General features: G+C 37.2%; 8 non-coding genes and 3 pseudogenes across 8 annotated transcripts; all 11 read right to left on the minus strand.

Moving 5' to 3' along the window:
• Window positions 1–5,206: 5,206 nt before the first annotated feature.
• LOC113109398 (5S ribosomal RNA) lies at window positions 5,207–5,325 on the minus strand. Its single transcript, XR_003292965.1, has one exon. It is a non-coding gene; the product is annotated as a 5S ribosomal RNA (ribosomal RNA).
• A 6,366-nt stretch (window positions 5,326–11,691) lies between these two features.
• On the minus strand, window positions 11,692–11,810 carry LOC113109408 (5S ribosomal RNA). Its single transcript, XR_003292973.1, has one exon. It is a non-coding gene; the product is annotated as a 5S ribosomal RNA (ribosomal RNA).
• Window positions 11,811–12,177: 367 nt separating this feature from the next.
• On the minus strand, window positions 12,178–12,296 carry LOC113109425 (5S ribosomal RNA). Its single transcript, XR_003292986.1, has one exon. It is a non-coding gene; the product is annotated as a 5S ribosomal RNA (ribosomal RNA).
• A 366-nt stretch (window positions 12,297–12,662) lies between these two features.
• LOC113109400 (5S ribosomal RNA) lies at window positions 12,663–12,781 on the minus strand. Its single transcript, XR_003292967.1, has one exon. It is a non-coding gene; the product is annotated as a 5S ribosomal RNA (ribosomal RNA).
• A 366-nt stretch (window positions 12,782–13,147) lies between these two features.
• LOC113109424 (5S ribosomal RNA) lies at window positions 13,148–13,266 on the minus strand. The gene has a single exon (XR_003292985.1). It is a non-coding gene; the product is annotated as a 5S ribosomal RNA (ribosomal RNA).
• Window positions 13,267–13,630: 364 nt separating this feature from the next.
• Window positions 13,631–13,749, minus strand: LOC113109399 (5S ribosomal RNA). The gene has a single exon (XR_003292966.1). It is a non-coding gene; the product is annotated as a 5S ribosomal RNA (ribosomal RNA).
• Window positions 13,750–22,728: 8,979 nt separating this feature from the next.
• Window positions 22,729–22,847, minus strand: LOC113109410 (5S ribosomal RNA). Its single transcript, XR_003292975.1, has one exon. It is a non-coding gene; the product is annotated as a 5S ribosomal RNA (ribosomal RNA).
• Window positions 22,848–23,215: 368 nt separating this feature from the next.
• On the minus strand, window positions 23,216–23,334 carry LOC113109412 (5S ribosomal RNA). Its single transcript, XR_003292977.1, has one exon. It is a non-coding gene; the product is annotated as a 5S ribosomal RNA (ribosomal RNA).
• Window positions 23,335–23,700: 366 nt separating this feature from the next.
• On the minus strand, window positions 23,701–23,819 carry LOC113109421 (uncharacterized; annotated as a pseudogene).
• A 1,093-nt stretch (window positions 23,820–24,912) lies between these two features.
• On the minus strand, window positions 24,913–25,031 carry LOC113109422 (uncharacterized; annotated as a pseudogene).
• Window positions 25,032–26,261: 1,230 nt separating this feature from the next.
• LOC113109420 (uncharacterized) lies at window positions 26,262–26,380 on the minus strand (annotated as a pseudogene).
• Between the last annotated feature and the right edge of the window lie 368 nt (window positions 26,381–26,748).

Consider the following 26,748-nt stretch of genomic DNA (forward strand, 5'->3'; position numbering starts at 1 on the left):
CGGAAAAAACGACTTTATGCCTTATAAAATAATCCAACGCTTCCATTTTTACATCTAAGAACCTCCATTTAACATTCCTCCATATATTATTTTCATCTAATCCAGGAAAATGATCAATCCAAAACTCATTTACTTTTGGTTTTGTGAAAACAGATTCCCTAAAACATGTGTAAAACATCTTCACAGTACAAGAGTTAAAATCATATTCCTTCTTCCCAACTTTAAAAGACACTTCTACTTTCTCTTCCTCTTTTTCCCCACTCTCTATTATTTCAATCCACTCTTTTGGTATTGCTTTCTTTACAACATCATATTGTTTCTTTTAAGTACTGACATTGAAATCCTCTTTTGCTTCTTCTAAAGCATCAATGACAAACTGAAGAGGAAGAAACCCATTTTTATACTCATATAAAATATCTCTTACTCTTTTTATATCTACATCTAGCCATTTTTTAAAAAACACATCTGTTCCATCTGTAGTAATCTTTGCATTTAAAAACAGAGGTTGATTCAAAATTGTTTCTCTTCCTTGTGGCTTAAAATCAATATGTGGTAAGAAATCCCTCCATGCCTCTAAAACCTCTTTATAAAAATCTGGTATTCCTTTTATCATTCCTTTTTTAACTCTCATCCATAAAATATCATCCCCTATTCTCAAATTTGAACATTTGTTTAAAAAATGTTTCATTATTACTTTCCATTCCTCCATCTTTTCTCTATTTAGATATTTCTTTACAGTTTTCACTCTCATACTCTTCTTCCTCTGCTCAACATCCATTAACCCTAACCCTCCTTCTTCTTGAGAACCAATTAAAGTCTTATGTGCAATTCTAGGAGGCTTATTATTCCATAAAAAATCCAACACAATACCCTTTACTCTCTGTTCTACCCACATTGGCATTGCAGTTACAGATAAATTATACAACATCTTAGAGAGCATTAGACTATTAACAATTAAAACTCTTCCTTTCAACTCCAAATCTCTCACTTTCCAAAAAAACAATCTTTTTTTCATTTCTCCCACAATCTCTTCCCATCTTTTATCTCTTGAACTCTTTTCATCTTTCCCCAAATTTACTCCTAAAATCTTAATTTCTTCCTTTTCATTAAAAGCAATGCAAGCTGGTAATGCTGGCGCTTCTCCAAATCTCATAAAAGCAGTTTTTTCCACATTTATCTTTGCACCTGTTGCTTTACAAAATTTCTGCATGAGTTCCATTGCTATTCCAATGCTCTCTAAATCTTCTATTATCAAGGTGGTATCATCCGCGTACTGAAAAATCTTTTGTCCTTCCCTTCCATTTTCAATATTTATACTTTTTATTCTTTCATCCTTTTTTAATCATCATTCCTAGAGACTCTGCGACCAAGGAATACAACTGTGCTGACAATGGACAGCCCTGCCTTATGGATCTAGTTATCTTAAAAGCATCCGTTAAAAAACCATTACATTTAATAAAACTCATTGCATCCTTATACAAGATCTTAATCCATTTTCTAAAATTACCCCCAAAACCAAAACGTTTTAAACTCGCAAATAAAAACTCATGCTCCACCCTATCAAACGCTTTTTCAAAATCCATGCTTATCACATATCCACTCTTCTTTTCTTCATTCATATAACTTATCACATCCCTTATGTTGCTAACTGTATCTGATATATCTCTCCCCTGAACTCCATATGTTTGATTTGATAAAATTATCTTAGGTAACACTCTTTTCAGTCTGTTTGCTAAAATTTTTGCTAAAATTTTAAAATCTACATTTAGCATAGTGATTGGTCTATAATTTTTTAAATCCTCCCTTTCCCCTTTTCTCTTGAATATTATTTTCACTAGACCCATTTTCATTGCTTGATTAATCTCTCCCTTTTTAAAAATCTCATCATACACTTGTTTTAGTATTTCAATAATTTATCCTTAAAAGCTTTATAAAACTCATTTGTTATTCCATCTATACCTGGACTTTTATTCACCTTTAATTGATTAATAGCTTCTTCTATCTCTTCTATTTTTATCTCCGCATCACACTCATCTTTGTCTTGATTATTAACTGTAGCTGTTATCGTCTCCAATATACAGTCTTTTTCCCCATCATCTATTCCTTGTGTCTTAAACAATTCTTCATAAAAATCTTTTACCTCCTTTAATATTTCTTTTGTTTCTTTTACTTTCCTTCCATCTTTGCATTTTATTTCTTTTATCGTTTCTGCCTTTTTCCTACTTCTTTCCAGATTAAAAAAGAATTTTGTGCATTTTTCTCCCTCCACAGTATATTTTGCCTTACTTCTTATCATTGCACCTCTATACTTTTCCTCCTCTATTTTACTTAAATCCTCTTCTAACAAAACAACCTTCTGCACATCAACGTCCTCTTTACTTAATTCTTCATTTAATTCTTTTCTGATATTCCTTTCTTTTTGTTTCTTAACTCGTTGTAGAAATTTACAATATTTTATTGTAGATTTCTTTATTTCATATTTTACATTATCCCACCATATCCTTTTGTTTTCTACAAACAAACTACATTCCTTTTCTTTGTCTATAATTTTTTCTATTTCCATTCTATAAGATTCATTTTTTAAAATCTCTGCATTTAAAATCCAAACTCCTGGCCCCCTCTCCATTTTATTAAAATCCATCAAAATAAACACAAAACTATGATCACTTAATGTTGTTTCCTTATAGTACACCTTTTCAATATATTGCTCTAAAAATCTTGTGTTTAACACATAATCAATCCTTGTTTGGCACAAAAAATTCTCTACTAATTGTCTTCTTGAATATTCTCTTCTTTTTTCATTCCTATACCTCCATATATCAATTAAGTCATTTTCTTCCATTAAAACATTCAGCTCTTTTCTTGCAGTATCTGTTCTATAAACCATTCCTTCTGCCATATCCATTTTGCTAAAAACTGTATTGAAATCACCCATTAAAATTACTTTCTTATACTTTAGTGTAAAACTCCTTAAATCATGAAAGAAACTCCTCTTTTCCTTTTCTTCTGTTGGTGCATGTAAGTTGCATAAAACAAAAGTTTCATCCTCACTACTTATTTCTACTGCTAAACATTTTCCATTTCTATCATCAAATACCACATTCCATTTATCCTTCATATACTTATCAATTAAAATTGCTACTCCCCTTCCTTTTCTTCCATCCCCATTATTATATATTATTTCCCCATTCCATCTTTTTTAAAAATCTTCCATTAATTCATCTTTCCAATTTGTTTCTTGTAATACAATTATATTTTCCTCTTTACACATTTCTTTCATTTTTTCAAATTTCACCACATTCAACAAACCTCTTGCATTCCAAGATACAATTCTTAAGACCATTAAAGATAATAAATATTTAAAAATATTCATCATTTCATTTTTCTTCCTCTTCCTCCACTATACTTCTTAAAACCTCACATTTCCCTCTAAATGTAGCCTTTTCTTTCATTTTTTCTTTTCTCTTTCTAGCACAGTCAATATTTGGTTTTACCTTCAGTAGACTTCTTCTTTGCATACGAGTGAATTCTCTATCTCTTTTATATCCTTCAGACTTTTGTTTCTCAGTCTCTTTTTCATCTTCCTCTTGTTCACTCTCCTCTTGTTCTTTTTTATGCTCCAGTTCTCTGCCCTTTAATGAAGTCTCCTCTAGTATCCTTTCTTCTTCCATCATTTGTTCTTCTTTTTCTCTCTGTGTTCCATTTGTCTCCTCTTCCCTTTCAACTTCTGCCTGCTCACCACCATAATTTTTCTCCACTTCTTCCACTTCTTTATGAATTTGTCTGCACTCTACCTCGGAGTCAGTCTCTTTGTTTGGTCTCTCCTCATTTACCATCCAACATTCACATTTCACAAGAACTTTGTGGCAATCTGGGCATCTCACTGCATCACAGTCCCGTGCAAAATGGCCTTGCTCCTCACATAGGTGACATTTGAAGTCTGGACAGTCTCTTAAGATATGTCCCGGATTCAAACACATACGACAAGTCTTCACCTGTCTGTCATATATTATCCGGAAAAACTGTGTTCCCTCCGCTGTCTCAAACTTTGTGCTATATGGTAATGAAACTACCTGATCTGGAAACTTAACACGCACAAATCTCGTTCCATCTTACACTTCAGTGCCTGGATATAGCCTTCTTTTAATTTGTGATGTTGGATGTACGCCCCAATTATCCAATTTATTAAAAATGTCTTTGTCTTCAAGATAAGCCGGTAGATGCATAAACGATACAACATATTCCCTTGTCTGTAGTTTTCTAATTACACAATCCTTTCCTTTAATAGTTATTCCGTCCAGTAGAATGTCACACATGTCCTCATTTCTTAAAGTGATTTCATATTCTCTGCCCAGCCTGGGCCTTACCGCCAAGATATGTCCTCCTCCAATTTTCTCTGTCACCATCTTGATGATATCCTCAGCTTTTCCATCTTGTACTCCCTCTAAATCAATTATCACGGTTGCTTCTTTTGAATATTTTCTTCCTCTTTCATTTCTTCTGTTATGTTCTCCATTGATTCCTTTGTCCACACTTCGTCGTTTGAGCAGTCCTTTGTCAATATCCGTTTGTATTTCACCAGCCATTTCCATGTCGTTTTCCATAAGATCCGTCCTTTAATCCAAGAGATAAATTAAATCAAAAACAAAACACCCTCCAGACAGCATTAAGCTGCTGGAAGGTGGTTAAAGCAAAACAAACAAACAAAATGATACTATCAAATCAAAAACTTTAGCAAAACAAAAAATATAAACAAATAAGGGAGAGCCTTCCTCTCCAACTACAGCCCAGTACTTCCTGTCTGACTCAATAGCGCCCTCAGGTTGGTATGGCCGTAAGCGAAGACTGCCGCAAAGAGAGGGCTATTTAGAGATCAGCCAATCTAATCGCCAGTACATTATCTAAGTAGGAAAGAAAACCCAAAAGCTTAAAGCACCTGGTATTCCTAGCCGGTCTCTCATCCAAGTACTAACCAGACATAAAGCCTGCTAAGATTCAGAGATTGGGCATTGACTCTTTTTTTTTCTTTTTTTGCAACATTATTATATAATTTGTGAAATTTTCCAAAAAGTTTAAAGCATCTGGTATTCCCAGGCAGTCTCCCATCCATGTACTAACCAGGCCCAAACCTGCTAATATTCAGAGATCGGGCATTGACTCTATTTTTTGGCAAAATTATTATATACTAAGTGACAAATTTCCAAAAAGCTTACAGCACCTGGTATTCCCAGGCGGTCTCCCATCCAAGTACTAACCAGGCCCAAACCTGCTTAGCTTCCGAGATCAGACGAGATCGGGCATGGCCAGGTTGGTATGGCCGTAAGCGAAGACTGCCGCAAAGAGAGGGCTATTTAGAGATCAGCCAATCTAATCGCCAGTACATTATATAAGTAGGAAAGAAAACCCAAAAGCTTAAAGCACCTGGTATTCCTAGCCGGTCTCTCATCCAAGTACTAACCAGACCTAAGCCTGATTCAGAGATTGGGCATTGACTCTTTTATTTATAATTTTTTTTTTTGCAAGATTATTATATAATTTGTGAAATTTTCCAAAAAGTTTAAAGCACCTGGTATTCCCAGGCAGTCTCCCATCCATGTACTAACCAGGCCCAAACCTGCTAATATTCAGAGATCGGGCATTGACTCTTTTTCTTTTTTTTTTTTTGCAACAAAATATTTTTCAAAAAGCTTACAGCACCTGGTATTCCCAGGCGGTCTACCATCCAAGTACTAACCAGGCCCAAACCTGCTTAGCTTCCGAGATCAGACGAGATTTTTTTTTTATTATTATTATAAAAAAATTTACATTCATTTAATTTGTTTCATACAGTTACAATCCATGATATTATTATTCATATTTCCCCCATAGCCAGTTTACACCATTTTCTTTCATTTCCAACATTGGATTCCCTCTTACAATCATTTCTATAAAATCATCCTCTTTGTTTTCCATTGAGAAATAATTCCATAACAGTCTCACAGAGTATTCCATCCTGTTTTTAAAGATTATCCACACATCAACATTTTTCCCATCATATTTCGCCATGTTTCTTCTCAACCATATTACATACTTTGCTATTGTTACACATAAATTAAAGGTATACATATTACAGTCATTATGACCAAATAAAAACATTGTTTCCCACTTCTTTTGGTCCTCATCATACTTCCCCTCCAAAATTGCTTTTGCAATTTCCTTCATTTTTCTCATAAAATCATCTAACCTTTCACAATAAAAAAACAGATGTAACAGTCCTTCCTTTTCTTTCATACACACTTTGCATCATTTTGAATTCCTATTTTATGTAATCTCATCTCTGTTAACATACAATTGTGTCTCAATAAATAATTAAAATTCTCTAAAATTGGTTCCATATATTTCAACCTCACATTTCCCCAAATTTCATTTTCATTTAAGTCATCATATCTTTCTTTCCAGTAGTTCAAAGCTACTGGTTTTGTAAAAGCGATAGACCTAAAAATACTATACACCTTCCTTACTTTGCATAAATTAAAATGAACGTTTTCCCCATTTAACCTTTTAAAAAATACATCTGGAAATTCATTCTCATCCCCACTCTCATAGTTTTCAATTCTTTTAATCCAGTCCTTTGGTATCGCTTTCTTTAAATCCTCATATTGTCCTTCTAACTTCCTTCTCCACGCCCTTTTGCCCCCCTCTCTCAATGCATCCACAACTGCCTGTAAAGGTACATAACCCTCTATCACCTCATACAATAGATCTTTTATTTGTCTCAAACCACAATCCCACCATTCTTTATAATACATGACCTTACCGTCCCTTATGATATTCGGATTTAAAAAACAATGGTTGTTCTAAAAGTTGGGCCCTTCCTTTAGGTAAAATCAGTACATTTTCTAAAAATTCCCCCCATGATTCCAAAACCTCCACATAAAAACATGGCAGACCTTTTAACATCCAGCTTTTCATTTTCATCCATAAAACATTACATCCCATATTACATTTTTCCAGGTAATATTCCATGACTCTTTTCCAAATTACATCACTTTTGCTCTCTAGAAACTTCTGAACTGTTTTAATTCTCAGCGTTCTCATTCTTAAAAATGGATCTAAAAGTCCCAATCCTCCCTCCTTTATGTTTCCAAGTAATGTATCATATGCAATCTTAGCCCTTCCATTTCCCCATAAAAACTTTAAAACCAATTCTTTCATTTTTTTGTAGTACAGATGAGGCAATGGGGTTACTCCAACACATACCAGACTTTCGACAGCATCAATGAATTTATAATTAAAACTTTCCCCCTTAGCTTTAAATCTCTAATTTGCCAAAATCTCAGTCTTTTTCCAATTCCATTTAAAACACCTTCCCAATTCAAAGTGTCTGCATTATTAGAATCAATACCAACCCACAACCCCAAAAATCTTGATGTGCTGCATTTCCTCCTTGAATTGTATATGCTGCGGTATTTCCTATACTCTGCCAATCCTCATACACACACTTTTCCCCACATTTACTTTGGCTCCCGACCCTTTACAATATCTTTCTAAAATCCCCATTGCCCTATCAATACTTTGGATGTCTTCTACCAACAAGGTTGTATCATCTGCATACTGATACACTGCTTCTCTTTGGAAATGGTTCATTATTTGTATTCCTTTGATTTCTCTGTCTGCCTTAATAGCCAAACCAAGTGGCTCGGCTACCAGAGAGTAAAGTAAGGCAGACAGTGGGCATCCTTGCCTGATCGACCTTGTTGGTTGAAAACAATCCGTTAAAAAACCATTGCATTTTATGCATGTTAACACATCTGAGTAAAAAATCCAAATCCATTTTCTAAAATTTTCTCCAAAACCAAAAGCCTTAAGAAAATCAAATAAAAACTCATGCTCTACCCTGTCAAATGCCTTTTCTAAATCCAGACTTATTAAAAATCCCCCCTTTCCCTTCTCCTTCATATAATAAATTGTGTCTCTTATACTTTTAACCACATCTACTATATCTCTTCCTTGCACCCCGTATGCCTGTGTTGTTTTTATTATTTTTGGTAAAACCTTTTTTAATCTGTTTGCTAATACTTTTGCTAATATTTTAAAATCTGTATTCAACATGGATATAGGTCTAAAATTTTTAAGATCTTTTGGATTACTGCTTTTTTTGTAAATCATTTTTACCATGCCTATCTTCATTTTTTCACTCAACACCCCCTTCTTGAAAATTTCTTCAAAAATTTCTTTTAAAATTGGCACTAACATTTCTCTAAAAGTTTTATAAAATTCATTAGTCAAACCATCCACACCAGGGCTCTTTCCAGGTTTTAACTGTTGAATTGCAATATCTATTTCTTCTTCCTTAATTTCTTCATCACACAAAATCCTGTCCTCCCCTGTTAACTTAGATTTAATTTGTTTAATCAAAAACTCCTCATCATTTTTTCCTATACCTTGTCCCTTAAACATGTCCATGTAATATTGCTTTACTGTTTTCAAAATTTCTTTAGTTTCTGTTTCTATTTCCCCTTTTTTATTTAAGACTTCTTTCAATAGATCAGCCTTCTGCCTATTTTGTTCTAAATTAAAGAAAAATTTTGTGCATCTTTCTCCCTCTACTGCATATTTTGCTTTACTTCTTATAATTGCACCCTTACATTTTTCCTCTTCTAATATCTTTACTCATTTTCTTAACTCATTATTCAGGAGTTTTGTTAATTCGGTTTCCTTCTGTCTTTCTAATTTTCTGACATTTTTGCTGTATTCTATTGAAAATGTCTTTATTTCCCACTTAACACTATCCCACCATACTCTTTTCTCTTCCCTATACATTCTATTAATTTTGCTTTCTTCCACAATCCCTTTAATACTTTCCTGATATGCATTACTCTTTAAAATCTTTGCATTTAAAACCCACACTCCCCCTCCCCTTTTCACACTTGAAGAATCTAATGTTAAAAATAAGAGAGAATGATCACTAAGACCAACTCGTTTATAATAAACATTAGTAATATTCCCTTGCATTTCCTCTGTACATAAAATATAATCAATCCTACTTTGTTTCAGTTCTTTTAAAACAAATTGTCTTCTTGAAAATTGCCTACTCGTTCTATTTCTTTCTCTCCACACATCAATCAATTTAAAATCCCCCATCAGTTTTTTTCAACTCCTCCCTTCCCTTATCAGTCTTAAAAACCATATTACTTGCTAAGTCTAATTCTGTAAAAACAGTATTAAAATCCCCCATTAAAATCACCCTTTCATTAATTCTTACATTTGCAAATATTGTTTTAAAAAATTCCACCTTTTCCTTTTCTTCATTTGGAGCATGTATGTTACATATTGTACATCTCTCATTTCCTTTTTCTATTTCAACAGCTAAACATTTCCCTGCTCCATCATTAAACACCACACTTTCTTTTTCACACACCTCTCTTCTTATTAAAATAGCAACCCCTTTCCCAGTTTTCTCTGTACCATTATTACAATGTATATTCCCATTCCATAAATTTTTAACACAACCTTTTAACACAATAATTTTTCCAATTAGTTTCTTGTAATACAAATACATCCACCCCTCTACATAATTCCCTCATATTTTCAAATTTCTCCACGTCCATTAAACCTCTTGCATTAAATGAAACAACTCTTAAAAACATAAAAACAATATAAAATAAATAATTAAAACATTTCATTTTTTTTTTCAGTCATGCTCCATATCTCTCAGTAAATCAAATCTGTTCTCATAACCCTCCTTTCTTTTAATATTCCTTGCCTTAAAAATCTTTTCTTTGCAATGTCTATATTGGGTGTTACCTTTAAAGTTCTTCTTCTTTGTATTCCTTCTCGTTCTTTCCTACGTTTCTCTTCTCCTTTTCTCTCCATTCTCCTCTCCTGATAACCTTCCTCGTCGTTTTGTTGTTCCCCATGTTCCTCGCTCATATCCATAGTCCTTTGCACAGTCCATTGAGATGTTGTTATTTCTCCATCTAGTTCTTTCTTCTTTTCTCCTATGTCCCCCTGATGTTCTTTCTCTCCATTGTCCTCTCTCAGTCCACAGTGTTTCTCTTCTCCTTTTCTCTCCATTCTCCCCTCCTGATAACCTTCCTCATTGTTTTTTTGTTCCTCCTGTTCTTTGCTTATTTCCATGGTCCTTTGCACCGTCCCTTGTGATATTGTTTTTTCTCCATCATTTTCTTTTTCCTCTCCTCCTGTGTCTGCTTAATGTTCTTCCTCTTCATTTTCCTCTCCCAGTCCACAATCTTCCATCTCCTTGTTTAAAACATTGTCCATCTCGGTTTCCCTCTGCTTTTGCCCACCCACATTAACAACCATATCTGTTTCTTGTTTACTACTATTTTCTCCCTCCCCCATCCAACATTCGCACCTCACCAACACTTTCCTACATTCCGGGCACTTCACTGCATTGCAGCTTCTTGCCAAGTGCCCCTGCTCTTTGCACTGGTAACAAATAAAGTCCGGGCAATCTGTAAATACATGTCCTGGATCCATACACAATCTACAGGTTTTCACCTGCCGATCGTGTATAATCCGAAAGTACTGTGTGCCCTCAGCAGTCTCAAACTTGCTGCTATATGGTAGAGATACAACTTCCTTTGGGAACCTGACCTTTACATATCTCGTACCATCTGCTATTTCAGTACCCGGATATGTTCTTCTCTTAATGTTGGATGAGGGAGTTACACCCCATGCCTCCAATTTATCTAATATATCCTGGTCATCAACATATGCAGGCAAATGCATAAAAGAAACAACATATTCTCTTACTTGTAGCTTTCTAATCTCACAAAATTGTTGCTTGATTCTTAGTCCATCCTCTAGCTTTTCACACTCCTCCTCATTTGCTAACGTGATCTCGAATTCTTTGCCTTGTCTTGGTCTTATCGCCAAAATCTTTCCTCCTCCAATTTTTCATTCACTTCTTTGATAATATCCTGCACCGATCCATCTCTCACCTCTGCCAGATCCACAATTAAAGTTGCTTCCTTTGAATAAATAATCATTTTCTTTGCCACGTTGTATCCAAGCCGTTGTCCTGTAGTGTTTTCCTTGTCAAAGTCCCTGCGTCTTTCTCCTGCCATTTCCTTGTTCATTTCCATGTAATCAGTCCAATTTTGAAAAAATAACAAAACAAAACCTCCAAAAATAAAAATCCTCCCCAGACAGCCTAGGCTGCTGGGAAGTGTTTGAACTTAAAAACAAAACAAAACAGAAAAAAGCTAACTTTAAACAAAAAATGGGTTTACAAACAACAATGGTGAGCCTACTCTCACCCACTACTGCCACCTCACTTCCTGCAAGCACTCTAGCGTTGCCAGGTTGGTATGGCCGTAAGCGAAGACTGCCGCAAAGAGAGGGCTATTTAGAGATCAGCCAATCTAATCGCCAGTACATTATCTAAGTAGGAAAGAAAACCCAAAAGCTTAAAGCACCTGGTATTCCTAGCCGGTCTCTCATCCAAGTACTAACCAGACCTAAGCCTGCTAAGATTCAGAGATTGGGCATTGACTCTTTTTTTTTTTTTTTTGCAAGATTATTATATAATTTGTGAAATTTTCCAAAAAGTTTAAAGCACCTGGTATTCCCAGGCAGTCTCCCATCCATGTACTAACCAGGCCCAAACCTGCTAATATTCAGAGATCGGGCACTGACTCTATTTTTTGGCAAAATTATTATATACTAAGTGAAAAATTTCCAAAAAGCTTACAGCACCTGGTATTCCCAGGCGGTCTCCCATCCAAGTACTAACCAGGCCCAAACCTGCTTAGCCTCCGAGATCAGACGAGATCGGGCATGGCCAAGTTGGTATGGCCGTAAACGAAGACTGCCGCAAAGAGAGGGCTATTTAGAGATCAGCCAATCTAATCGCCAGTACATTATCTAAGTAGGAAAGAAAACCCAAAAGCTTAAAGCACCTGGTATTCCTAGGCGGTCTCTCATCCAACTACTAACCAGACATAAGGCCTGCTAAGATTCAGAGATTGGGCATTGACTCTTTTTTTTTTCTTTTTTTGCAACATTATTATATAATTTGTGAAATTTTCCAAAACGTTTAAAGCACCTGGTATTCCCAGGCAGTCTCCCATCCATGTACTAACCAGGCCCGAACCTGCTAATATTCAGAGATCGGGCATTGACTCTATTTTTTGGCAAAATTATTATATACTAAGTGACAAATTTCCAAAAAGCTTACAGCACCTGGTATTCCCAGGCGGTCTACCATCCAAGTACTAACCAGGCCCAAACCTGCTTAGCTTCCGAGATCAGACGAGATCGGGCATAGCCAGGTTGGTATGGCCGTAAGCGAAGACTGCCGCAAAGAGACGGCTATTTAGAGATCAGCCAATCTAATCGCCAGTACATTATATAAGTAGGAAAGAAAACCCAAAAGCTTAAAGCACCTGGTATTCCTAGCCGGTCTCTCATCCAAGTACTAACCAGACATAAAGCCTGCTAAGATTCAGAGATTGGGCATTGACTCTTTTTTTTTCTTTTTTTGCAACATTATTATATAATTTGTGAAATTTTCCAAAACGTTTAAAGCACCTGGTATTCCCAGGCAGTCTCCCATCCATGTACTAACCAGGCCCAAACCTACTAATATTCAGAGATCGGGCATTGACTCTATTTTTTGGCAAAATTATTATATACTAAGTGACAAATTTCCAAAAAGCTTACAGCACCTGGTATTCCCAGGCGGTCGACCATCCAAGTACTAACCAGGCCCAAACCTACTTAGCTTCCGAGATCAGACGAGATCGGGCATAGCCAGGTTGGTATGGCTGTAAGCGAAGACTGCCGCAAAGAGAGGGCTATTTAGAGATCAGCCAATCTAATCGCCAGTACATTATATAAGTAGGAAAGAAAACCCAAAAGCTTAAAGCATCTGGTATTCCTAGCCGGTCTCTCATCCAAGTACTAACCAGACCTAAGCCTGCTAAGATTCAGAGATTGGGCATTGACTCTTTTATTTATTTATTTTTGCAAGATTATTATATAATATGTGAAATTTTCCAAAAAGTTTAAAGCACCTGGTATTCCCAGGCAGTCTCCCATCCATGTACTTACCAGGCCCAAACCTGCTAATATTCAGAGATCGGGCATTGACTCTATTTTTTGGCAAAATTATTATATACTAAGTGAAACATTTCCAAAAAGCTTACAGCACCTGGTATTCCCAGGCGGTCTCCCATCCAAGTACTAACCAGGCCCAAACCTGCTTAACTTCCGAGATCAGACGAGATCGGGCATAGCCAGGTTGGTATGCCCGTAAGCGATGACTGCCGCAAAGAGAGGGATATTTAGAGATCAGCCAATCTAATCACCAGTACATTATATAAGTAGGAAATAAAACCCAAAAGCTTAAAGCACCTGGTATTCCTAGCCGGTCTCTCATCCAAGTACTAACCAGACCTAAGCCTGCTAAGATTCAGAGATTGGGCATTGACTCTTTTTTTTTTTTTTTTGCAACATTATTATATAATTTGTGAAATTTTCCAAAAAGTTTAAAGCACCTGGTATTCCCAGGCAGTCTCCCATACATGTACTAACCAGGCCCAAACCTGCTAATATTCAGAGATCGGGCATTGACTCTATTTTTTGGCAAAGTTATTATATACTGAGTGAAAAATTTTCAAAAAGCTTACAGCACCTGGTATTCCCAGGCGGTCTACCATCCAAGTACTAACCAGGCCCAAACCTGCTTAGCTTCCGAGATCAGACGAGATCAGGCATAGCCAGGTTGGTATGGCCGTAAGCGAAGACTGCCGCAAAGAGAGGGCTATTTAGAGATCAGCCAATCTGATCGCCAGTACATTATCTAAGTAGGAAAGAAAACCCAAAAGCTTAAAGCACCTGGTATTCCTAGCCGGTCTCTCATCCAAGTACTAACCAGACATAAAGCCTGCTAAGATTCAGAGATTGGGCATTGACTCTTTTCTTTCTTTTTTTGCAACATTATTATATAATTTGTGAAATTTTCCAAAAAGTTTAAAGCACCTGGTATTCCCAGGCAGTCTCCCATCCATGTACTAACCAGGCCCAAACCTGCTTATATTCAGAGATCGGGCATTGACTCTATTTTTTGGCAAAATTATTATATACTAAGTGAAAAATTTCCAAAAAGCTTACAGCACCTGGTATTCCCAGGCGGTCTACCATCCAAGTACTAACCAGTCCCAAACCTGCTTAGCTTCCGAGATCAGACGAGATCGGGCATAGCCTTTTTTTTTTTTTTTTTTTAGCTTTTTTTTTTTTTTATTAAGAAATTTCAATCAATAAAATACAATAGATTAAACACAGTCAATAGAAAATACAGAACATCGTCTTTACACATCTCTACATTACACATCTTTCCTTTACATCGATAATTTAAAAAACTCTTCCACTTTCTGGCAACTTCCACATTAAATAATTTAAAACACAACAAACTTTTGGGGTAAAAACATCATAAAAAGAGTCTAAATTCTTTACACCTTTAAAGTACACATACAGTCTTTCAATATATAATTCTGTTTTTCTTTTAAACACACTCCAAACATCCAACACAATTTTTTCCTTTTTAGCCACAGTTCTTCTGTCCCACATTGCACTTTTCATTAGCATTACACACAGATTAATGAAACTTTCGTTTTTACACTTTTTTTCCCAACCAAAACATCACAACTCTGTTCCATTCCATTACATTTTCATCCCACTCCTCCGCCACATCTTTAATTAAACATTTACATTTCCTTAAAAAATCCTCTAGCTCTCTACAATGTAAAAACATATGTAAAATCCCCTCTTCCTGTTCCTGGCACACTTTACACAGAGCATTTTCTTCCATTCCTATTTTATTTAAAATAACATCAGTAAAAACCACTTTATGCCTTATAAAATACTCCAAACATTCCAATTTTGTTTCCACACATTTCCCCGTCATGTTTCTCCATATACACTCTATTTTTAAATCTTTGAATTTCTGCACCCAGTATCCATTTACAATCGGCTCTTTAAAAACATCATCTCTAAAAGCACAATAAATCATTTTCACAGTACATTCCTTAAAATCATACAGTTTTTCCCCTAATTTCACATTAATACATTTCTCTTTTGGTTCTCCTTCCATACTTTCTATTCTTTTAATCCACTCTTTAGGTATTGCATATTTAATGATTTCATATTTATTTTTTATTTCTTGTTCACTGTAATCTTCTTTTGCCTCTTCCATTGCATTCACAATATAGTGTGTCGGTAAAAATCCTTCTTTAAATTCATATAAAACATCTCTCACTCTTGTTATCCCCACATCCATCCATTTCTTTAAAAACAATTCTTGTTTTAAAATGTTTTTGTTTAAAAACAGAGGTTGATTTAAAATGTTTTCTCTCCCATGTGGATCATACTCTACTTTGTCTAAAAATTTTCCCCAGGCACTAAACATTTCCCTATAAAACTCTGGTAAGCACTCTGTCATCCAATTCTTAGTTTTCATCCATAAAATCCCATCCCCCATGTTAAAATCCCCACATTTGTTAAAAAAAATATTCCATTGTCTTTTTCCATGCTGTTTTGTGACCATCATCTAGATATTTTTTTACTATTTTAACTCTTAAGCTATTTTTTCTCTGTTCAACATCAATTAATCCCATCCCTCCTTTCCCTACTTCTCCTATTAATGTACTATATGCAATTCTTGATGGTTTACTATTCCATAAAAAATCTAAAAAACATTTTTTCAACCTTTTCTCCACCCACATTGGCATAGCAGTCACATATAAAACATACCACAACTTTGACACCATTAACACATTTAAAATTAAAACCTTCCCTTTTAAACTTAAAGTCCTCAATTTCCAAAAATTTAACCTTCTTTCAATTCCTCCTACTATTTCTTCCCACATTTTTTCTTTAACATTCCTTTCGTCTTTTCCCATTAGAACACCTAAAATCCTTATTTCTTTTGTTTCTTTAAAATGAAAATAATCAGTTAAAACATTTACTCCTCCAAATCTCACATATGTTGTTTTTTCTTCATTTAACTTGCCTCCTGATCCCCTACAAAACATCTGTAATACTTCCATTACTTTATTAACACTCTCTATATCCTTAACTATTATTGTTGTATCGTCTGCATATTGAAATATTTTTTCATTTCCCCCACTTCCTTCAATGTTTATCCCTCTTATGTCTTCATCTATTTTAACAACTAATCCCAATGGTTCTGCAACTAAAGAATATAAAAGCGCTGATAAAGGACATCCTTGTCTTATTGACCTAGTAATTATAAAACATTCTGTTAAAAAACCGTTACACTGTATTCTTGTTATTGCTCCCCTATATAAAATTGTAATCCACTTGACAAAATTATCCCCAAACCCGTACCTTCTTAAAATTCCAAATAAATAATCATGCTCCACTCTATCAAAGGCCTTTTCAAAATCCAAACTAATAACATATCCTTTTTTGTTTTTTTCTTTCATATATCTAATTCTATCTATTATACTTAAAGTTGTATCCGCTATATCTTTCCCTTTTACTCCATACACTTGGTTTGTTTTAATTATGGTTGGCATTACCTCTTTCAATCTATTGGCTAAAACTTTTGTTAAAATTTTCAAATCTGTATTCAGCATTGTAATTGGTCTATAATTTTTTAGGTCTACTTTATCTCCTTTTCTTTGATATATCAACTTTATTAATCCCATCCCCATTCTCTGATTCATTTCCTCTTTTTTAAAAATGTCTTCATATACTTCTTTTAAAATACTGGTTAAAAAATCTTTAAAAACTATATAAAATTCACTCCCCAAACCATCTATACCTGGACGTTTATTTTTGTTTAATTCACTTATTGCTCTTTTTATCTCTTCTTCCCTTATCTCTTCATCACACTCTTTTTTGTCTACTTCTCCTACTGTTGTTTTTATTTGATTTAGTAACTCCAATTTCTCTTCTTCCCTCAACCCCTCAGTACTAAACAGATTTTCATAATAAGCTTTTACTTCTTTTAATATTTCCTCATTTGTTTCCACCACTACACCATTTTCCCCTCTTATTTCTTTAATCATACCAGCTTTCCCTCTTATTTGTTCTAGATCAAAGAAAAACTTTGTACATTTTTCACCCTCCACAGTATATTTAGCTTTACTCCTTAGTCTTGCACCTTCATATTTTTCCTCTTCCATGTCTTTCAATAATCCCTCCAATTCTTTTATTTTTTGTATATCTTTCCCATTCTCATTTAATTCATTTTCCAATTTTTCTCTTATTTCTCTCTCCTTCTTCCTCTTACACATCTGTATTAATTTGCAATACTTTATCGTTAATTTTTTTAAATATTTAACATCTTCCCACCATATCCTTTTATCTTCACTGTACATTTCATTCTCCTTTTCTTTTTCAATAATTTCTTTAATACTTAACACATACTCCTCATTCTTCAAAACCTCTACATTTAAAACCCATACACCCGGCCCTCTTTTCACTGAACTCCAGTCTACTTGCATAAAAATTGGTTTATGGTCACTTAAACTTGATTCTTCATATTTAATGTTACCGATAAAACCTTCAATGTGCCTTGTACATAAAATAAAATCAATCCTTGTTTTACACATAAAATTCCCTACTAATTGCCTCCTTGAATACTCTTTCTTTTTTTCATTTCTTTCTCTCCATACATCAATCATATTATTTTCTTCCATTAATAATTTCAGTTCCTTTCTTCCTTTATCATTTTTAAAAACCATTCCCTCACCAATTTCTAATTTACTGAAAACAGTATTAAAATCACCCATCATAATAACTTCTTTATGCTTTTTTAAAAAATCTCTTAATACATTAAAATATTCCTTCTTTTCACTCTCTACAGTCGGTGCATGAATATTAACTACAATAATTTTTTTCTCCTCATACTCCATTTCAACCGCAATACATTTCCCATCTATGTCATTATATATTGTTTTACATGATACCCCACAGTTTTCTTTTATGAAAATCACAACTCCTCTTCCCAGCCTCCCATCACCATTGTTATAAAAAATCTCTCCACTCCACCTTTTCCTTATTTCAGTCATGTACTCTTCCCTCCAGTTAGTTTCTTGTAATAAAATCACATCCTCTCCTTTACACATTTCTTTCACTTTTTCAAATTTTCCTACGTTCGAAAGCCCTCTAGCATTAAAAGTAACAATTCTTAAAAGCATAAAACATATAAAAACATGCATAAAACCCATAAACTCAGTCCATCTCCTCCACACCCTTTAGAAGCTCATACTTATTTGCACACTCAATCCCATCTTCTTTAAGCATTCTTTTTCTTGCAGTATCAAGATTAGGTATTACCTTTACAGATCTTCTTCTTTTTGATGATTTCCCCTGCGTCTCCTCATTTTCTTTTCCTTGTTCACACTCTTTTGTAGCATCATTAATTTTTATCGCGTCCATCTCCTTTTGCACACTGTCCGTCACATCCATCGGTGTACATAAAATTCCCTCCTGTTGTGCATCACTCAGTACTTTATTCCTTTCATCAACCAGTTCCACATTATCCAAAGCATTTTGCAAGCTGTCTGTCAAATCCATCTGTGTCCAAATTCCCCCATCCTGTTGTGTTTGTATGATTGGTTCGGTACACTCTTTCTGTTGTTCTATATCCTTATTTAATTCCAGTCCTTCACCACGTACCCTTTCTCCAACGTCTCGCTGCTCGTTGTCTCTTTCATGCACCTGCCCGCCCACCTGCTGCTGCTCCTCCTCCTCACCCTGCATCCAACACTCACACTTATTTAAAACCAAATTGCACTCCGGGCACGTCACAGCATTGCAGTTTCTCGCGAAGTGGCCTCTTTCCTCGCATTTATGGCACTTAAACTCCGGGCAGTCCTTCACCACATGATCTGGGCTCATGCACAGCCGACAAGTCTTCGACTGATGGCTGTGCATCACCCGAAAGTATTGTGGACCCTCTGCCGTTTCTATTTTTGTGCTGTATGGTAGGGAGGCCACCTCCTTCGGAAACCGCGCCTTTACATATCTTGTCCCATCCTCGATGCTGGTGCCCGGATAAACACGCCGCTTTATTTTTGAAATTGGGGAAACCCCCCAAACCTCCAGTTTATTTAAAATCTCTTCATCAGCAAGGTAGACGGGCAGATGCATGAAAGAGACAACATAATCTCTGTTTTGCAATTTCTTTATCTCACAGTTCACTCCTTTAATTAACAATCCCTCAGTCAGTTCATCACAAGTTTCTTCTTTTTCCATTGTCAGTTCATATTCCTTTCCTTGTCTTGGCCTCAGTGCTAAGATTTTACCATATCCACATTTGTCCGTCACCGCTTTAATAATATCCACAGCTCTCACCTCACTTACATTCTCCACATTCACAATCACAGTCGCCTCCTTTAAGTATTTCCTTTCACTAATTGTATATCTTGCATCTTGATTTTTACCGTGTCCTGCTCGTTGTCGATACTCCAGTCCAGTGTCGTTTGCCATGCGTCTCTCTCCAGCCAGTCCAGTGTTGTTTGCCATGCGTCTCTCTCCAGCCAGTCCGGTGTCGTTTTGCCAAGCGTCTCTCTCCAGCCAGTCCAGTGTCGTTTGCCATGCGTGTCTCTCCAGCCAGTCCGGTGTCGTTTGCCATGCGTCTCTCTCCAGCCAGTCCAGTGTCGTTTGCCAATAATCCATCCATTGTACAAAAACACAAAAAAATAAAAATTAACCACCCTCCAGACAGCAAAATGCTGCTGTTAGGTGGTTTAAAACTGAAAAACCACACAAAACATAAACTAAAAGTCCAAAAACAACTCACAAAACAAACACTTACAGAAAAATCAAAATGGAGGAGAGCCTTCCTCTCCCAACTGCAGCCAACACTTCCTGTAGCTCTCTAGCGCCCTCAGGTTGGTATGGCCGTAAGTGAAGACTGCCGCAAAGAGAGGGCTATTTAGAGATCAGCCAATCTAATCGCCAGTACATTATCTAAGTAGGAAAGAAAACCCAAAAGCTTAAAGCACCTGGTATTCCTAGCCGGTCTCTCATCCAAGTACTAACCAGACCTAAGCCTGCTAAGATTCAGAGATTGGGCATTGACTCTTTTATTTATTTATTTATTTATTTATTTTTTTTTTTTGCAAGATTATTATATAATTTGTGAAATTTTCCAAAAAGTTTAAAGCACCTGGTATTCCCAGGCAGTCTCCCATCCATGTACTAACCAGGCCCAAACCTGCTAATATTCAGAGATCTGGCATTGACTCTATTTTTTGGCAAAATTATTATATACTAAGTGAAAAATTTCCAAAAAGCTTACAGCACCTGGTATTCCCAGGCGGTCTCCCATCCAAGTACTAACCAGGCCCAAAACCGCTTAGCTTCCGAGATCAGACAAGATCGGGCATTTTTTATTTTATTTTTTTTTTATTTACAAACTTAAAAGATTACATTAAAAACATTGTACACATTTTCCACAGAACCATGACAAACAAAAGAGACAATCACAAAAACAATAACAATCATTCAAATTTCTCCCATATCCAAGTTACACCATCTATTTGATACTGTCACATTGTGTCCTTCTACAAATATATTACATATTGTTGTATACATACAATTCCATTTTGTTTTGTTAAATTAATTATATTTTAAAATTCAGTTTAGATGACAACCCTCTAACTTTAATTGAAACCAAACATAAATTACTCATAATGAAATAAAATAAAAAACACAAACCAAAACAACCCATCATCCATATGTGGTCTCTCTTAATATCTAGGAATTTACATCTACTTTATCTTCAATTAGCCTTGTTCTGTCTTCTCTTCTTAACTTTTGTTTCTTTAATACTTGTTCAATATTTATTTGCGGTACTCTTATCATTTTACGTCTTCTGTTCATAATGCCCAATGTTCTGCTTTCAAGTTCAAGGTTAATTTCATCAGTTTCCTCATCGCTTACCTCCTCTTTATTCCAACCAGCTGCAATTTCACTCGTTGTTGCACATTCCTTTTCTTTCATTTGTCCATCATTAGCAATTGTTTGTTGTATCTCAGTCTCCATTGTATGCACTTCAATTTCTTTATCTGCGTTATCCTCTCTCCTCGTGGAGTCCTCCTTTCCTTGCTTCCTTAAATCATCAGAAATCCCATTCACCTCCTGTATTTCATCTTTCCTTCTATTTCTGCTTGTCTCCTCCATGTGCTCCTGCACTTCTATCTCCATTTCTGCATTGTCCTCCTCTTCAGATCCACACGTACACCTCATCCATGTCTTTTCACAGCTTTGGCACCGCAGGGCTTGGCAGTCCCGCGCAAAATGCCCCTGTTCCAGACATTCTCTGCAGGTATATTGAGGACAGTCCTTTTTTTCATGCTCTGTGCTTGTACATATTCTGCAAGTCTTTAGCTGGCCATCATGAATTACTCTGAAGTATTTTGGTCCCTCCTCTGTGTCAAATCTCACATTGTATGGCAGAGTCACAATGTCCTGTGGGAATTTTACTCTTAAAAACCTTGTTCCATCCGCAACAGTGGTGCCAGGATAATATCTCCTTCTTAACGGGAGAATAGGATTTACTCCCCAATCCACTAGTTTTTGAATGATTTCATCATCTTTTATGTAGTTTGGCAAAAGCAAAAAAGAGACCATTCTTTCAGTTTTACATAGTTTTTTGATCTCACAAAACTGTCCATCAATCAGTAATCCATCTATTAGCTTTTCACAATCCATCTCATTCTCCATGGTTAGTTCATAGTCAACATTACTTTTTTTCCTCAGTCCATACAGCTTTCCAAAACCAGTTTTCTCTTCCACAGCCTTTATTATCATCATCACAGATATTTTTTTTTCTGGATCATTAACAGTCATTGTTAGCGTTGCTTCTTTTTTGTAGTCTCTCTGATATTTCGATTGGCTTTTTACCTTTTTCATTGTCTCATTTCTTTGGACTGCTTCTTGTCTTCCATCAGTATAATCTCTTGTTTGTTTACCTTGACTTGTATATAGCTCTTCTGTTCCTTTACTCCTTGCATCCATTCCCATCTTCTTTCTCCTTGTGGCAACCATTGCCCATGTTTCTTTGTCATCTTTATCCTTTCCGTTGTCCATTTCTTTGTTTCTTTCAGTGTAGTCGTTGTCCTCAGTCTCTTGGTCTAATATCCGTTCCGATTCAGTAACTGTAATATCCGTCATTTTGAAATAAATAAAACCCCAGACAGTAAAACTGTCTGAGGTTTAAACAAAAAATAAATTTAACTTATAAATTGTAAGTAATTATCAAAAGAAAACACAATAAAACCAAACTAGGGGAGAGCCTTTCCCTCCCAAACTGCCACCTCACACTTCCTGGATCGTACCAACTCAGAGCATAGCCAGGTTGGTATGGCCGTAAGCGAAGACTGCCGCAAAGAGAGGGCTATTTAGAGATCAGCCAATCTAATCGGCAGTACATTATATAAGTAGGAAAGAAAACCCAAAAGCTTAAAGCACCTGGTATTCCTAGCCGGTCTCTCATCCAAGTACTAACCAGACATAAAGCCTGCTAAGATTCAGAGATTGGGCATTGACTCTTTTTTTTTTTTTTTTTGCAAGATTATTATATAATTTGTGAAATTTTCCAAAAAGTTTAAAGCACCTGGTATTCCCAGGCAGTCTCCCATCCATGTACTAACCAGGGCCAAACCTGCTAATATTCAGAGATCTGGCATTGACTCTATTTTTTGGCAAAATTATTATATACTAAGTGACAAATTTCCAAAAAGCTTACAGCACCTGGTATTCCCAGGCAGTCTACCATCCAAGTACTAACCAGGCCCAAACCTGTTTAGCTTCCGAGATCAGACGAGATCGGGCATAGCCAGGTTGGTATGGCTGTAAGCTAAGACTGCCGCAAAGAGAGGGCTATTTAGAGATCAGCCAATCTAATCGCCAGTACATTATCTAAGTAGGAAAGAAAACCCAAAAGCTTAAAGCACCTGGTATTCCTAGCCGGTCTCTCATCCAAGTACTAACCAGACATAAAGCCTGCTAAAATTCAGAGATTGGGCATTGACTCTTTTTTTTTTTTTTTTTTTGCAAGATTATTATATAATTTGTGAAATTTTCCAAAAAGTTTAAAGCACCTGGTATTCCCAGGCAGTCTCCCATCCATGTACTAACCAGGCCCAAACCTGCTAATATTCAGAGATCTGGCATTGACTCTATTTTTTGGCAAAATTATTATATACTAAGTGACAAATTTCCAAAAAGCTTACAGCACCTGGTATTCCCAGGCAGTCTACCATCCAAGTACTAACCAGGCCCAAACCTGTTTAGCTTCCAAGATCAGACGAGATCGGGCATAGCCAGGTTGGTATGGCCGTAAGCTAAGACTGCCGCAAAGAGAGGGCTATTTAGAGATCAGCCAATCTAATCGGCAGTACATTATATAAGTAGGAAAGAAAACCCAAAAGCTTAAAGCACCTGGTATTCCTAGCCGGTCTCTCATCCAAGTACTAACCAGACATAAAGCCTGCTAAGATTCAGAGATTGGGCATTGACTCTTTTTTTTTTTTTTTTTGCAAGATTATTATATAATTTGTGAAATTTTCCAAAAAGTTTAAAGCACCTGGTATTCCCAGGGAGTCTCCCATCCATGTACTAACCAGGCCCAAACCTGCTAATATTCAGAGATCTGGCATTGACTCTATTTTTTGGCAAAATTATTATATACTAAGTGACAAATTTCCAAAAAGCTTACAGCACCTGGTATTTCCAGGCAGTCTACCATCCAAGTACTTACCAGGCCCAAACCTGCTTAGCTTCCGAGATCAGACGAGATCGGGCACAGCCAGGTTGGTACGCACAGAAATATTCGGATTTATAAAACCGTGCGCACGCACATCCTACGGATTTTTCCCTTAACAAATCACAATCAATTCTAAATGTAGCGCAGCTTTTGCGGCTTCATGACACGCCCATAGTTGCCCATAAATAGTCCGTGAAACGCCCACAAGTTAATATTCATTGATTGCGAAATCATGGCAAACACAGAGAGGAAATCAAAAAAACGTAACTTCACTCAATGTGAAGTAGAAGTTATCGTTGGCGAGGTGGAAAAGAGGAGAAAAATGTTGTTTGGAGGGCACAGTGTGGGCATTACTAATGCCAAAAAGGCACTTGAGTGGCAAACGGTGGCAGACGCTGTAAATGCTGTAGCCTCACAACCTCGGACCGTGGCCGAAATAAAAAAGAAATGGTCGGACATCAAAGTCGAGGCAAAAAAACATCTTGCGCTCCATCGCCAGAGTGTGTCTGCCACGGGTGGGGGAAAGGGGACACCGGAGCTGACCCCTCTTGATGAGAGACTGGCGGCAATTATTGGGGAATCCCTATTAAGTGGAGTGGTGACTGAGGCGGAGGGGGACACTGACGCGCCAGATGCACCGGGTGACACAGGTGAGAGAAATAAGTAAAATGAATGCAGTCAAGTCACATGTATGCAGGCTACACAATTACAGTTTATTAATATAGAACAATTTTATTTCAGTTGCTGGGTGTTCCAGTGGGGCCAGTGGTTACGATGCTGCAGCTGAGCAGCCGTCTGGACCCAGCGTCTCCACGGCACGCGGCTCTCAACCCTCCAGCAGTGGACGTGTCCTCACCGATGCAGTCCTTGAAATGCAGAGGGAAGTCATTAGTTCAATCAGAGAGGTGGCCAAGGAGTTGGGCGAAATCAAGACTGCCCTGACTGAAATAAACTGCACGATGAGGGAATTCTTGAATAAATAATATTTTCCACACCTTTTGTTGTTCTTTACAAGCGACGCATCACTTCCAAACGCTGGCGCACAGCAGCAGCATTTGGCTCAAATGCGTGGGGATGGGGTTCAGGGTCGGGGCCAACACAGCAATCGGCGCCAGGGGGTAGAGGCACGTTTTTAAGCTGTGCCACATTTTCCAAAAAGTTTAAAGCACCTGGTATTTCCAGGCAGTCTACCATCCAAGTACTTACCAGGCCCAAACCTGCTTAGCTTCCGAGATCAGACGAGATCGGGCACAGCCAGGTTGGTACGCACAGAAATATTCGGATTTATAAAACCGTGCGCACGCACATCCTACGGATTTTTCCCTTAATAAATCACAATCAATTCTAAATGTAGCGCAGCTTTTGCGGCTTCATGACACGCCCATAGTTGCCCATAAATAGTCCGTGAAACGCCCACAAGTTAATATTCATTGATTGCGAAATCATGGCAAACAGAGAGAGGAAATCAAAAAAACGTAACTTCACTCAATGTGAAGTAGAAGTTATCGTTGGCGAGGTGGAAAAGAGGAGAAAAATGTTGTTTGGAGGGCACAGTGTGGGCATTACTAATGCCAAAAAGGCACTTGAGTGGCAAACGGTGGCAGACGCTGTAAATGCTGTAGCCTCACAACCTCGGACCGTGGCCGAAATAAAAAAGAAATGGTCGGACATCAAAGTCGAGGCAAAAAAACATCTTGCGCTCCATCGCCAGAGTGTGTCTGCCACGGGTGGGGGAAAGGGGACACCGGAGCTGACCCCTCTTGATGAGAGACTGGCGGCAATTATTGGGGAATCCCTATTAAGTGGAGTGGTGACTGAGGCGGAGGGGGACACTGACGCGCCAGATGCACCGGGTGACACAGGTGAGAGAAATAAGTAAAATGAATGCAGTCAAGTCACATGTAGGCAGGCTACACAATTACAGTTTATTAATATAGAACAATTTTATTTCAGTTGCTGGGTGTTCCAGTGGGGCCAGTGGTTACGATGCTGCAGCTGAGCAGCCGTCTGGACCCAGCGTCTCCACGGCACGCGGCTCTCAACCCTCCAGCAGTGGACGTGTCCTCACCGATGCAGTCCTTGAAATGCAGAGGGAAGTCATTAGTTCAATCAGAGAGGTGGCCAAGGAGTTGGGCGAAATCAAGACTGCCCTGACTGAAATAAACTGCACGATGAGGGAATTCTTGAATAAATAATATTTTCCACACCTTTTGTTGTTCTTTACAAGCGACGCATCACTTCCAAACGCTGGCGCACAGCAGCAGCATTTGGCTCAAATGCGTGGGGATGGGGTTCAGGGTCGGGGCCAACACAGCAATCGGCGCCAGGGGGTAGAGGCACGTTTTTAAGCTGTGCCACATTTTCCAAAAAGTTTAAAGCACCTGGTATTCCCAGGCAGTCTCCCATCCATGTACTAACCAGGCCCAAACCTGCTTATATTCAGAGATCTGGCATTGACTCTATTTTTTGGCAAAATTATTATATACTAAGTGACAAATTTCCAAAAAGCTTACAGCACCTGGTATTTCCAGGCAGTCTACCATCCAAGTACTAACCAGGCCCAAACCTGCTTAGCTTCCGAGATCAGACGAGATCGGGCATAGCCAGGTTGGTACGCACAGAAATATTCGGATTTATAAAACCGTGCGCACGCACATCCTACGGATTTTTCCCTTAATAAATCACAATCAATTCTAAATGTAGCGCAGCTTTTGCGGCTTCATGACACGCCCATAGTTGCCCATAAATAGTCCGTGAAACGCCCACAAGTTAATATTCATTGATTGCGAAATCATGGCAAACACAGAGAGGAAATCAAAAAAACATAACTTCACTCAATGTGAAGTAGAAGTTATCGTTGGCGAGGTGGAAAAGAGGAGAAAAATGTTGTTTGGAGGGCACAGTGTGGGCATTACTAATGCCAAAAAGGCACTTGAGTGGCAAACGGTGGCAGACGCTGTAAATGCTGTAGCCTCACAACCTCGGACCGTGGA

This window comes from Carassius auratus, chromosome 9 (genome assembly GCF_003368295.1).
Source record: "Carassius auratus strain Wakin chromosome 9, ASM336829v1, whole genome shotgun sequence".
NCBI lineage: Eukaryota > Metazoa > Chordata > Actinopteri > Cypriniformes > Cyprinidae > Carassius > Carassius auratus.